Genomic DNA, 15,778 nt, shown 5'->3' with positions numbered 1-15,778 from the left:
ATATTTGTGATTGTGGGAAACAGTATTTCGATCTCTCTGTACACACAAACTGGAAGATTGACAATAAAGTTGACTTTGACTCCCCTCGCAGCCACAGTCGCCGCTTTTTAGTTCTACGTAGTTTTTTTATTTTTTGTGTTTAAAAATGTGATTACATTTATTTTGTATTTATATATTCCCCCCTTATTTTGGTCTTCATTTTTTTATTTTCTATTTTTTATAATTATTTCAATTTGTTATAATAAAAATATTTTTTTTATTAATATTATTATTTTTATTATAATTATTTTTTGTTAATTATTATGATTTCACTTCTAAGGCGGTTATTTATTTTATTATTATTTTTGATTGTTTTAGTGTATTTATTAAATATGCCTTATTTTTGTCTACATTTGACTGATTGTGTTATCTGTTGTTTACCTACTATTTTATTTTAGTTTTGTGTGCCAACATGTTAAAGCATTTCTAGCTGCATCCTGTGAATCAAAAGTGCTGCACAAATGCTGCTGGTGACTTATCCGAGCGGCCCACATCGTCCGACCGGCCCACTTCAGTACCGGCCCATCGGGATTCGCGCCGAACGTCCCGATGGCCAGTCCGCCCCTGCTCACAGTATTGACTTGCATTAATCTCTACACTTCCAGTACAGCGTGCCACGGCTGGCTCAGATTACCGCTGCATCATGGGTAAATCCCTGCCGCTGACACGGGCTGAATTAAAAACTAAATTTAAACAGGAGTCGTTCTGTTCGATTCGCTCTGCAGACAGCAAAGACTTCTAGAACCGTGCAAACACAGGATAACATAACTCAAAGTGCACAGGCTCTACGGCCTTTTGTCCACGTAGCGTCTGTTTCTGGCAAACAGACATAATGTTATGAATGAGCGAGCTGCCTGTGGCAAGATGGCCGCCATGTTGCAACGTCGGTCTCCATTGGCCAGCAGCGCGGGTGAGTCATCTAGTGTTTATATATATCTATGAGCCGAACAACCAGCCGAACAACCAACCAACAAAACAACCAACACACTATTCAATCAACCAATCATTCAACCAACTATTCAACCAACCAACCAGCCGAACAACCAAACAACAAACTATTCAATCAACCAACCAACCATTCAACCAACCAAACAACCAACTAACCAACCAACAAAACAACCAACACACTATTCAATCAACCAACCAACTATTCAACCAACCAACCAAACAACCAGCCGAACAACCAACCAACAAACTATTCAATCAACCAACAAACTATTCAACCAACCAACCAACCAACAAAAACACCAACAAACTATTCAATCAACCAACCAACTATTCAAACAACTAACCAACCAACCAACAAACCAACCAACCAACCAAACAACCTACCAGCCAGCTAACTAGCTAAAACAACAACCAACTAACCCTATCCAGCGATCCACCTAACTAACTAAAAAAGGTTTTACTGTTTATAAGACTAATTTCAAAGGTTTAAAAACAATAATACTTGTTGCCTAATGAAACAGCCTATCTTTCTGATGGATGAAACATTTCCTTCCATTAAAATCAGTCACTTCCTCCTGTGAGTCCACTCTGTCATCACAGGGTGAAAGTGACACGTTTACAAAGAGAGGAGGAAGTGGAAAGAGAGAGGGGTCAGAGGTCGGCTTGGAAACAGGAAGAAGACCTGCAGCCTGCTTCCCGTTCATCAGCAGCAATATCTCTTACACTATAAAAACACATCTAGTGCTTCAATATCCACATGCAAAGCTTCTGTGAGAGATACGTCTAAAACCTCATTGTTAATGTCTACTATACTTTAAATGAAGATTTCAGAAACACAATCATTGTTGGTATTGGTAATTGCAAAAAAAAAGTAGAAAATGTCCTTTTTCATAAAAAGCTTTTTTGTGAAATGTTGTGATTTGTAAAAAAATACCTCAAAATTGTATCGATTGAGTAAATGCAACCGCTGACTCGTTCACATGAATATTTAGTGTTATTTACACTTTTTATGAAGACGGTGCTACAGATGAGAGCAATGCTAACGTCACCTTTTGGCCAAAATAAGGCCCCCCCCACTTTCAGGTGAAAATACTGCATTAGAGCGAAGCGGGAAATACATGTCTTAAAGCTGCCGAGTCATATTTTGCACCTCATACAAATACATCCAGAGGTTTCTTTACTTCCTCTCCAGAAAAAGAAAAAGAAACTCAGAAATCTCAGTTTCAGTGTCAGCTGCTGCAGGCCCACCGGACATCCATCCCATAATTATCTATCAATAGACAGGGGTAGCAAGTTCGAGTCCCACTGCAGTCAGCATGTCGTTGTGTCCCTGAGACACTTCACCCCAAAGTGCTCCTGTGGGGATTGCCCACAGTACTGAATGTATGTAAGTTGCTTTGGGTAAAAGCGTCTAACAAGTGACATGTAATAATGTAATGTAAATGAAACTATAAATTGACGCCGATCATCGATCTCCGATAACACGGTTTAACAGTTGGCCTGTCTGACCATCATAACGTGAATGTAGTAACAAAAAGGCCCAGTTTTATACAGTTTTTGATGTGATGAAAACGTCAGAATCTGTATTTAACGCCATTCGAATGACAGCGAGTGTTTTCACTGAAAAGGGGGCGAGGTCTTGCGGAGAGGGAAAGTGCCCGTTAGTCTCATCTATAGTTTAAAGTTACTTATTTGAATACGAACATTTAGAGACAGTGCAGCTTCAGTGATTTAAAATTGGTCCAACCTCCAGGTGTCATCTCTCTTTTAAACACGTACGGTTTGTCTCGTTAAAGAGCGACAACACGTATAAATAAAGTTCCTCCTGTATTCTCCGTCCGTGACCTTTGCTCTAAACACATCTGAACCATCATTAATGTCTGCCGTCACTGGGAGTGGTCTGCTGAAATGCACAAAATAAAAAATGCCAATTTAAGCAGAAACAGCTGATTTCATCACAATCACTTCCCTTTTCTGATGGTGCATGTGCAACAATGGAAACCACACACACACACACACACACACACACACACACACACACACACACACACACACACACACACACACACAACACACACACACACACACAACACACACACACAACACACACACACACACACACACACCACACACACACACACAACACACACACACACACACACACACACACACACACACACACACACACACACAGTCACACCAAACACCACCACACACACACACACACCCACACACCACTCACACACACACAGCTTCTTCCATCCAAATACATTTTGGAATTGGATTAACGTCAATATTTATCTATATATTAAATAAAATAATGCTCAATTTTATTAATCACGTTCAATGTGTTGCAGCGCTAGCCAATAGAAGCGCGAGTGTTACATAGTGATGTCACCATGTTCCAGAAGTAAACAAAGGAGAGACATTTCAGATCACATTTACGATGTTGGTTCTGCTTCATAATCTGTGAATTGTTAATTAAATGTTATATTTTCAAGATAATTAAAGATTGATTTAAGACATTTCTACGTAAATACCTCGCTGCTCAGAGGTCTCATGACGATGCATCACCTCAGTACTTCTGATTCATCATCGATTTGATCGTGTTATATGTATTACTTTGTGAATACTGTCTTGATAGTTTTTACTGTTTTTATTCTGGAAACAAAACAAAAAAATGCATTTCCCCAAAAATATCCGATATGAATCAATGATTTTTGGCACCTGGAACCAGAGCACTGATACACTCCTCCAGATGTTAATGGGGTTGTAGTAAAACAGGAAGTGAGAAGCAAGAGAGGAAGGTGTCTCTTTATCAAATGAAGCTATAATTAATATGAACATCTGTGGTTTCCCGAAAACACTTCTCTGTTTGTGAAACCAGAATAACTCTTTCTGTTGAGCACGTCTTCCCGCCTGCTGCAGGTTCAGCGACACAGAGAACCAGACGTGGAGGAAGTATTCAGATTCTTTACTGCAAGAAAAGTACTAATTTACTGCCAATCTATGGCGTGTTGTGCCGTTGTGACGTGTTCAAACCAATTGTAGAAATACAAATCACCTTATTGGACAGGTTACATAATCAATACATAGTACATTAGGGGTGGGCGAAATAATCGATACAGCATAGTATCGCGATACTTTGCGTGGCGATATTGTATCGATACACGGACGCCAAGTATCGATATTTTATTATATCAACTTTTTAAAATGATATATAAACTGTAGCATATCCCTCCGAAAGATGGTCGTATATAAAACAGGAAGTTAAGACATGTATACAATTGCAATGAAAGTAACAAAAACATTGCCATCTCCTTTTCAGGTCCAAAGAACACACATCGGGTTGTTCACATAAACTATTCATATTGCAAATACATGTTTTAACCAGGAAGGGAAGACGGACATGGATATGACCCATGTGATTTCCAACATCGCAATATATCGTAGAATCGCAATACTATCGTATCGTGGCTTAAGTATCGCGATAGTATCGTACAGTACATAGTAAAAGTTAATTATAACCTCGAAAATGTACTCATTGTAATAAAAGTAAGAGTATCCAAGGGAAATACTTTGTTTCCAAAGTGCTGATTTTCTGTCTGTTACTTTAGAGCAGGGGTGTCAAACTCAAGGCCCGGGGGCCAAATCCGGCCCGCGACTTCATTTGATGTGGCCCCGCAAGAGCTTGCAAAGAATATAATAAGTTTATTATACGGTCACATGCTACTTTACAGAAGCAGGTTGCCCATAAACTACATGTCCCACAATGCATCTCGTTTTGTGACATACACACTGAAGAGACTTGCAATTATTTGCCCTGGACTTCTGCTTTCAGACGTAGTTAATTACTAAGTTATTACCCTATCCGATAATAATCCAATTCAGAGGCAATAATGTCATATAATACATTATTTTATATATATTATATATGTATATTTATATAGTTACCACCGGCCCTTTGAGTGCAACCATAATGCTAATGTGGCCCGCGATGAAATTGAGTTTGACCCCCCTGCTTTAGATGAAAACAAGGAGCCACTCTCCACGCCCAAGGCCGCCTTAATGCACGGGCTGACCTGGGCTGAAGCCCGTCATGATAGGCCCCCTACGGAGATCGGGGGCCTATCATGAGCCAATAAGAAAATGCATTGTTTTGTAATTCGTCAAATGTTCTGTCCATCATTTGATCTGAATGTATGTGGCTGGCGATTGATACAAGTTATAAGACACCCCCGTGGGCACCACTTAACAGCCAATCAGAATGAGAATATGTTTCACATGTGACTTATTCAAAATGCGAGTTGAGTTGTTTAGGCGAAAATGTCGGAGAAGAAAATGTTTGAGAGTGGCGCTCGGAAAAGGAAATTGTTGAGGGAAAAGGAGTTTCGAGACAAGCAACTATTAAAAAAAATGCCGAAGCTTACAGGTCATTTTAAACCTGTAGGCCAGGATGAGGAGGAAGGACGGATGAGTTCTGTACCGAGCGGCAGCGGTGACGCCGGTGCCGGCCGCGGGGCCTCGGAGCCAGTAGGCATATGTCTGGTTCTAATAGCGAGGGGACACATGTTGATGTAGAAGAGACATGAAGAAGAGGGGACACATGTTGATGTAGAAGAGACATGAAGAAGAGGGGACACATGTTGATGTAGAAGAGACATGAAGAAGAGGGGACACATGTTGATGTAGAAGAGACATGAAGAAGAGGGGACACGTGTTGATGTAGAAGAGACATGAAGAAGAGGGGACACATGTTGATGAAGAAGAGACATGAAGAAGAGGGGACACATGTTGATGTAGAAGAGACATGAAGAAGAGGGGACACATGTTGATGTAGAAGAGACATGGAGAAGTGGATTTTGCACAATAGGTGATCTTTAATCTTAAGTCCAGTTTAACATCTAGTAAATGCAGTTGTGATAAAACCCATCAGGTTTGGAGCATTTCTCTAGAAAACGATGTTGAAAGTGGAAATGGGGCCACAGGTGCAAACTGAGCTGACAGGAAGCAGCGTGTCTGCAGAGAGAAACCCGCTCAGACCGCAGAGAGAACACATCAACCATCAAACATCTGGCTGTAGAGCAGGAGTCCGTCAGATCATTGCAACGCACTTTAGATTCAACGTTAATCAAAGAAATGTCCGTTGTACAAAATAGGTTCATTAAAAACCACACAATACGTTTCAATACAACACATTGTTATATGTAGTTTTTCAATCTTTAACTGCAATAATGTTCATGTTAAAGAAGCCCTATTATTTTTTGGGGGGGTGGTCTTCCTTCTCCTGTAGTGTTCTGTAGGTTTTAGTGTATGTCAATGGTCTGCAGAGGCTATAATCCCCGTGTTCCCTTCAGAGGGAGTTTCTCTTTTTATGAAACACATTTATTTTCATCCACCAGCAAAGTCCGTTACCTTGAACTTATATTAAAATAAAAGTCCCCTGGTCTCGTTGCAGCCGCGAAAATCTGCGACAGAAAGTCAGTGGCGCTACGAGGGAGAAAAATAAAAGCCATTCATTTCCAGTTTCCTGGACCTAAGCAGACACAACGCTTTACTGAGAAGTGAAGGGGACATCTCCACCACAAACACACTGCTGTAGGGGTGTGTGTGTGTGTGTGTGTGTGTGTTGTACAATGGCTCTCTTGTCACAGCATCTCACACACCAGTGAATGACATCGTCTCTCATTGGCTGAGCTCATTGTAAAGTGACATCAGCGTCACATGCCACTGCACAGGGGATTCGTGAATGAAAAAGGACAGCATTTGTCTGTAAAATGTGTCGTGAGTATGTAGAGTAGCATGAGAAGATATAGGGTATAGGGGTATGAGGTATAAGTAATGTGCATTGTGTTGGATGATGAGGCAGTGAAGGCATCACAGGTGGAAAGTCCCCGTGAGTTGCATTCAACTTCAAAGCTGGTTGTCGAAACATGCTGTGGTTTTCCTGCCGATACACGAAGCACCGCGAGCACGGAGAGATATCGAAACTAGGAGATGTTGGCTCAGGTCGTAGTTACGTAAACAGAGGCTTTTGTTTTCGTAAAGTTATGTTAGTGATGAAATCAGCCAGGAACATCTGCTGGGACACTAAAGTACAATTTAAATGTATCATAACATTTATTTACAGATTCTTTTTTATTTGATTACCCGTCCTATGAGTTGGACACGTGTTTTTCTGTCTGTTATCTCGGACACTAGTTTTCTAAAGAGGACATATCCTTTTCAAATTAAGTTACTTAAGTGTTTATTGTCATGTCTCTATTAAAAGAGACAATTCAAGTTATATATCGTACTTTTCACTAAACTAAAAGCCTCTAACAGCTTTAGTTTCTTTACAAGTGTAAGATGTCTGTATGAAAAACACCAAAATCCAATGGAGAAACCCTGTTGGATTTTTGAGGAGGGAACCAGGGAGATGGTGCCTTCAGGGTCCAGCACCGAAATACTACATCACTGCACAATACAGCCCCTACTCAACGTAACCCACCAGCGATACAAAACTGGAACTCTCCCCCCACTCAAACCAAAGACATGCACATAAACCCCTTCACTGATAACACCTGCACACACTCTGTTGGACATGGCATGTGTGTTATATGCAATGATCATGGATGCTGCCCCCCGTCTCTAGTAACTTCCCCTATGTCAGGGGGCCACATACGAAGGGCTGGGCCACTCACTAGAGGTTGATTGCCTCATATGTTCAGTTATAAGTTAGCAAAATCAATCAAATGTAGGTACATTATTCTTGATACTTGAAAATGCTTTAAGAAAACAACCTTCCTCCAGAGGGTTTCATGTATCTTGTTGGCAGCTCATCCCTTAACACAGAAGGAAATATGAAGGGTACATTTCAAGCTTGATATGTAAATAAGTTATTGGGCTTTTTTCTTATCAATTTGTTAGGAAATGTTTTCAACTTTAAAAACTGTGCTTCCTAACACATGAATACTGTGTAATATATGTGTGCGTATATATTTAAAAAGTACAATATAAGACAAGCACAAGTTTAATTTGTGGACCAGACTCTATTATACTTTTAGAACGAGCTGAGGGCCGTAGTCTGGACCCCCTGCCCCGTGTGGTTGAGATGTGGCGTGTCCTGTAGCAACGTGTGCTGTTTCTACGCTGCTCATTAGTCCTTGTGATGTGCTGTGCTTTTAGGATGTCTATGATCATCTGACGCTGGCTGAATCTGCCCCATGTACTGTTTCTGTAAAGGCCCCTACACACCAGGCCGATATCGGCCGTCTTGCGTTGTTGGGCGACAACGCGTTCCTTGTCGCCCAAAGTCAATTTGGTGTGTCCCGAACCCTCGGCCGTGACACGCCTTATTTGGCCTTTCACGGTCGACACCCGGCCGATTCAACATGTTGAATCGGCCGGGTGTCGGACACAAGCTATCGGGCCAAGAAACCACTCTGATCAGCTGTTCAGCTAGCAAATGAGAAGCGAAACGGAAGTGAGGGACGTAAACAAACGATTTAAGAAGGCACAGGACAGCAGCTAAACACCAGCAGGTGATACTTAAAGACATCAAACATAGCCCTTAAATGTCCTCTCTTACCTCCCACACATAGCAGGGACATCTCTGATATCGGCGGCTGTCCTCTGCTGAGAGCTCCGTGATTTGTTTGGTCAAGTCCGGTTTTTCATCTCATCGTAAATTTAGCAAGAAGTGGCCATTACTACATTACATACATTACTACATTGCTGACTCAATAAACGACACACCCGCCAGAACACTGCGATCATCAGATGCAGGTCTATTAACTGTGATTTTATAGTATGTCTGCACTTTATGTGCTCATTTCATCATGCATGTATTTTTATATTCTAAAACATGTTTTCGATGGACGAGAGTGAAAATGGAACGGCACACGCTATTTGTTTGTTTATATCAGTCTGTTCTTCTTCTCTGTCTTCCGGTTGTTGCCTCTTTTGAATGACGAATACACACTACCACCGCCTGCTGGTAAGGAGAGTTATTGCCACTCACGCATGCGCAGTTCGTACGTGCTCGGCTGAAGTCTTTGCGGTGATTTCCAGTGCGACACACGGCCAATACACAGGAGAACTCGTCGATGGAATTGTCGGTGTCGGGTGTCGGCGAGTTCTCTGGTGACTGCCTGGTGTGTCTGGGCCTTTACAGTTCATTCATGGGGACTGTCCACCAAACCACAAGCTAAACTAAACCACTCTTTAGCGATATGGATGAAATAGCGATTCATCGTGCAGCTCTTTCTGCTCCTTCCTCCTGTGAAACCTCCACTCTGCTGGGCTACCTGCAGCCTCTCACTGGGTCTCTGAGGGTCCCACAGCGAGCTCCTGTGAAACCTCCACTCTGCTGGGCTACTTGAAGCCTCTCACTGGGTCTCTGAGGGTCCCACAGCGAGCTCCTGTGAAACCTCCACTCTGCTGGGCTACTTGAAGCCTCTCACTGGGTCTCTGAGGGTCCCACAGCGAGCTCCTGTGAAACCTCCACTCTGCTGGGCTACCTGCAGCCTCTCACTGGGTCTCTGAGGGTCCCACAGCGAGCTCCTGTGAAACCTCCACTCTGCTGGGCTACCTGCAGCCTCTCACTGGGTCTCTGAGGGTCCCACAGCGAGCTCCTGGTAGCTACAGCGCCCCTCCAGAGTCCGGCAGTAAACAGTGATCATCGGAGGGGGATAACTGCAGACTGAGTGAGAGAGGAGGAGCAGACTCCTGCAGGAGGAGAGCTAAATATCTGTCTGAGTCTATATTTAGAGATGCAGTCTGTGCACACAGGAGGACACTTCCTAAAATACACAAGTATACACAATAATACTTTAACACTTGTATTTTCATAGCTACTTAATTCCACATATCCGTATATTATTACAGCATACCGTATATATTCTACTGCATAGTGGTATTCTTTTATTATTATTCTATAAGTATATCTTTTTCTTATTCCTGTAACTTACTTGCTTACTTTTTTGATTTTTGATTTGAAAAGGTCCCAATTCTTCTTTTCGGGGGGTTTCCCTCTCCTGTAGTGTGTTCTGTAGGTTTGAGTGCATGTAAATGGTCTGCAGAGGCTAAAATCCCTCCATTGGACTCATAGTGACATCACTATGTAAGACTCGCGCTCTAGCACATTGTACCTGATAGGCTAAGCGGCGGGACATCTCTAAGAGGTTGACCAATCACAACCGAGCTGGACAGCTAACCCATCACTGATTAACTGACTAATTTTTAAACATTAAACTATACATTTGTAAATATTTGCCATCCTCAGTGAGAACCAATGGGCTCGGAGCAGAGAGCCACAGACAGGAAGTCAGAGAGGATCCAGAGAGGCAGAATAACAGACATGAGAAACTGATTCATCCATTACTTTCCACATCTGACGTGTAGCAAAGAGATCACAACTGAGAACACTGTGTGCACACCCTTCAGGACATATGATGACATGTAACAGAAGAAATGTTTGAGGGGTGTGTTCAGGTCCTCAGAGAGCCCCCTCATTGTGGAGGATGTTACGCAATCCCACTGAAAACAGAGTCAGTGAAGGCAGCAGCGCAGCAGGAATGCAGAGGAGCGGGTCTCTGTTGATCTTACAGTTTGAGTTTCCTCCCACAGACACATGCAGGGGAGCATGGAAATATGTTTGTTCCCAGTGCATGCTGGGACATGCTGTGAGCCCCCCCCCCCCTCCTGAACCCCTGCACAGGTCCATCTGGTCCTGGAGGTGCATCCTTCAGTTTAGCAGTGCTTCTTATATTCATTATATAATTATATTTTATATTATGTATTTGTAATCAGCCGTTTTCAAACTGGGGGTGTTAAAGCATGCAGGCTAACTCAAGACTCAGCACTATTGTGACATGAGATCAATCTATCAACAGACCAACAATTACAAATACCAACCACCCAATTCAAAACCAACCACCAATTAACAACCAATCAACCACAAAAACAACTACAAACAACCAACCGACCAACTAGGTAAACAAACAAACAACCAAACAAACAATAAAACAAACAACCAACCAACCAACTTAACAACCAACCAATCAATAAAACAACCAACCAACCAACCAACCAACCAGGTAAACAACCAACCAACCAACCAACCAGGTAAACAACCAACCAACCAACCAGGTAAACAACCAACCAACAACCAACCAACCAACCAACCAGGTAAACAACCAACCAACCAACCAACCAACCAGGTAAACAACCAACCAGGTAAACAACCAACCAACCAACCAACCAACCAGGTAAACAACCAACCAACCAACCAACCAACCAAACAACCAACCAACCAAACAACCAACCAACCAACCAAACAACCAACCAACCAAGTAAACAACCAACCAACCAACCAACCAGGTAAACAACCAGGTAAAACAAACAAACAACCAACCAACCAACCAACCAACCACTTAATAAACCAAACAATTAACCAAATACAAAACCAATGAAGTATCAAATACGTTATTTAACACTGATATTGTAACACAGTGTTGTTTTGCCGAGTTATAAATCCTCATCAAAGTACATCATGTCCTTTTCTGATTTCAACAGATGTCTATGATTAGTCTTGACCCTAGAGTCTAAATATCGACTGATGATTATTGATCACATTCTCATTATGTAAATAAGTGAGAAAGCACCAATAGTCAACCCTACGGTACCGTCACCCGGATGGTCAGATGTTTGGGTCAAAGACGAGTATTTTAACAGTGAGGATGTAGTACTTTTACTGAAGTAAAGTAGTACTTGTGGAAAGAGGTGTGTACAGGATCTGGAGAATCAGGTTTGGAAAGTGTTTACTTCTTTGGTTTCGCCGAGGCGTGCAGGAGGAACGGCGAGATCTTACGATTACATTTCAACTTGATGGGGTTCAATCTCAAAGAGGAGTTTATTAACTAACGACAAATATGTGTGGCATTGCAACACATGGCAACCGTTACTGTCGGTGGCATTTGTGCAATTATTGTGCATTGTTTATATAATTGGTAGTCCATTACAGAGCTGCAGAGGTTTTCAGAATCAAAATATTACATTTACCCCAGGGGAGAATTGGGTTTCATGACAGTTACTCCATTTTAAGAAAACAATTAATAAAAGATAAATAAAAAATAAATGTATACAAGAGGTTAAAGTAGAAATGTCCTATAAAATATAAAATAAAATAAAATATTTATATCAAAATAAGAAGTTAAAGTAAGAATGTGCAAAAAATATATATATATTAAAATGTAATATATTTATATAAACATTAGAAGTTACAAAATGCCTAATAAATATATACAAATAAAATCAATATTGATATAAACTCAGTACAGAAGGAGCACATTGTACTACAGTATATGTCATATACACAGTAGTGTTCTGCAGAGGCTGGAGATCAGGAAGTATCGATGGAGAACAAATACAATATTGACAAAATAAACAAATGCCTGGATATGGTACAGAGAGAAGAAGAGGGTTCTCCCGACTTCTATTCTGAAGAAGAAGAATGCATGTAATAAATGATCTTGTGTACGCAGATCATTACCTTATGTTGAACTTTAAAAAGGTTCTCCTGTGCAACGACAAATTCTCTACAAGAGGCGACACGTCCCGACAGTCCTCTCCAGCATCCTGCTGTCACACAGGTATGTGACCGCAGCGGAAGAGTCCTCTCCTGCTGATGTTCAGGTGTATATCAGTATGTAGTGTCTCTACTTTAAAGAGTCCTCTCCTGCTGATGTTCAGGTGTATATCAGTATGTAGTGTCTCTACTTTAAAGAGTCCTCTCCTGCTGATGTTCAGGTGTATATCAGCATGTAGTGTCTCTACTTTAAAGAGTCCTCTTCTGCTGATGTTCAGGTGTATATCAGTATGTAGTGTCTCTACTTTAAAGAGTCCTCTCCTGCTGATGTTCAGGTGTATATCAGCATGTAGTGTCTCTACTTTAAAGAGTCCCTCTTCTGCTGATGTTCAGGTGTATATCAGTATGTAGTGTCTCTACTTTAAAGAGTCCTCTCCTGCTGATGTTCAGGTGTATATCAGTATGTAGTGTCTCTACTTTAAAGAGTCCTCTCCTGCTGATGTTCAGGTGTATATCAGTATGTAGTGTCTCTACTTTAAAGAGTCCTCTCCTGCTGATGTTCAGGTGTATATCAGTATGTAGTGTCTCTACTTTAAAGAGTCCTCTCCTGCTGATGTTCAGGTGTATATCAGTATGGAGTGTCTCTACTTTAAAGAGTCCTCTCCTGCTGATGTTCAGGTGTATATCAGTATGTAGTGCCTCTACTTTAAAGAGTCCTCTCCTGCTGATGTTCAGGTGTATATCAGTATGTAGTGTCTCTACTTTAAAGAGTCCTCTCCTGCTGATGTTCAGGTGTATATCAGTATGTAGTGTCTCTACTTTAAAGAGTCCTCTCCTGCTGATGTTCAGGTGTATATCAGTATGTAGTGTCTCTACTTTAAAGAGTCCTCTCCTGCTGATGTTCAGGTGTATATCAGTAAGTAGTGTCTCTACTTTAAAGAGTCCTCTCCTGCTGATGTTCAGGTGTATATCAGTATGTAGTGTCTCTGCTTTAAAGAGTCCTCTCCTGCTGATGTTCAGGTGTATATCAGTATGTAGTGTCTCTACTTTAAAGAGTCTTCTCCTGCTGATGTTCAGGTGTGTATCAGTATGTAGTGTCTCTACTTTAAAGAGTCCTCTCCTGCCGATGTTCAGGTGTATATCAGTATGTAGTGTCTCTACTTTAAAGAGTCCTCTCCTGCCGATGTTCAGGTGTATATCAGTATGTAGTGTCTCTACTTTAAAGAGTCCTCTCCTGCTGATGTTCAGGTGTATATCAGTATGTAGTGTCTCTACTTTAAAGAGTCCTCTAAAAATCCCAAATAAGGCAATTTCTTTAGATTAATAAATGTAATTCCAGTCAAACTTCAATATGCTCAGAGATCTCATGACGATGCATCACTGCAGGAAAACCAGGGATTTCAGCCTTTGCAGACCATTTACATGCACTAACAGCTATAACTAACTACAGGGAAGGGAACACCACCTAAACAAGAATAGGGCCTCTTTAAAAAGAGGCCTGCAGCGGATAGTTATTGGCCCAACACCGACAGAGAAGTACCCAGAGCCTCTACTGCATTTAAAGTACTAAAAACACTGTGAAAATACCCCTAGAGTAAAAGTATCGCATTCAAATCCATACTCAGGTAAACAAATGTAAGTACTATCATATATTTAACAAATCAGATTTTGTGTACAATATTTAGCCTACTTACAAAGCATGTTACTGCTGTTGATGTTTAACACACACACACACACACACACACACACACACACACACACACACACACACACACACACACACACACACACACACACACACACACACACACACACACACACACACACACACACACACACACACACACACACACACACACACACACACACACACACACACACACACACACACACACACACACACACAGCTGGAGCTTTTAAACCCGGTTTGGCTGCTTCCATTATCGGACAGGACTGCACGATTTGATGTTTCGACATTTCGTAAACATTTTTGACTTCAAATCCTCCAGAATCTCACATCTGTGTGTGTATGTGAGCTGTGTGTGTGTATGTGAGCTGTGTGTGTGGGCTCATACTGTGACGGACGATGGTCGCCTGCGGCTGTAACGCAACGCTATTTAAACCCCGGCGTCAGGAAAGAGTCTGGTTCCATTATCGGACGTAGCCTGGGTTTATTAATATTAAACGCGTTATGTATTTCGTGCATTTTGTCGCTAGAAATGCCTGAAAATTGGTCTTAACACACACTTTGCAAGGTTTTTCAAATATAATACATTCCCACACATGTGTATATATACACATCAAGCATTAAACACATTCAAATGAGTGTGAATCTCACTCAGTTTCGTTATGTGGTTTTTTTCGGGGAGAAATAGAAGAAGCGCTGTCGCTGGGAGGCGTGTCCGATAATGGGCGCCGGCACCGAGGTTCCCGTTAAACGCTATTTAGCTCCCTCAGCTAACAGCCGGTTTCTAACGGACTTTACCGGGGACCGGCGCCGGGAGAGAGGAGGATAAAGGCGGTCCCGGTGTGACAGAGAGGATCCTACCTTGTTGTCTCGGCTGGTTTTCCCCTCAGAAAGCAGGATCATGTTTAGGTCATTCTCTCACATGTGACGTCCATGTTTGCTTCTGCTCGGAAGGGAAGCTTCAAGCTAACAGCAGCAACACGGCCACTTCCGGTCACGAGTTTCAAAATAAAAGGTGACGATGCTGGATTACAGAAGACCTCTGGGAGAAGTACTCAGAATGGTACTTAGTAAACGTAGAAGTACTCACATCTGGTACTTAGTAAAAGTAGAAGTACTCAGATCTTGTACTAGAGTAAAAGTAGAAGTACTCAGATCTGGTAGGCCTACTTAGTAAAAGTAGAAGTACTCACATCTTTTTCTTGAGTCCAATAACAAGACATTTATTCTGAAAATGTCGAAAACCTCTCCCCAGTGCAGCTACTGCTTCTTAATGAGTTGTACTTTAATATAAAATATCAGTCATTGATTATCTGTGCAGCAGTAGTGCTTTTATTTTGAAGCCGGGTCACCTGTTTCCGGTATTATCACGTGTTTCTTGATGCAGCTGCAGCTGTCAGTGAACTGGTACATGACAGTTAGTGGATATTTATTAATAATAATAATAATAATAATAATAATAATAACAACAATAAGCTTTCAAAGACCATTTACATGGCTATATTTCAAATATTCTCAATACCAGATATTAACAT

At 41.5% G+C, this 15,778-nt stretch overlaps 1 protein-coding gene across 1 annotated transcript in view; it reads right to left on the bottom strand.

Moving 5' to 3' along the window:
- The window catches only part of LOC117476187 (DENN domain-containing protein 4B-like), a 51,914-nt gene extending 36,718 nt beyond the window's left edge, over positions 1-15,196 (bottom strand). The window contains 1 exon segment of the mRNA XM_034122557.1: positions 15,105-15,196. The gene's annotated coding sequence lies outside the window, so the exon portion shown is untranslated.
- Positions 15,197-15,778: the final 582 nt, after the last annotated feature.

The sequence above is a fragment of the Trematomus bernacchii genome, unplaced genomic scaffold (assembly GCF_902827165.1).
Source record: "Trematomus bernacchii unplaced genomic scaffold, fTreBer1.1, whole genome shotgun sequence".
Classification (NCBI taxonomy): domain Eukaryota; kingdom Metazoa; phylum Chordata; class Actinopteri; order Perciformes; family Nototheniidae; genus Trematomus; species Trematomus bernacchii.
The sequence above is the reverse complement of the archived record's forward strand: the minus strand, read 5'-3'. Positions and strand labels throughout refer to the sequence as shown.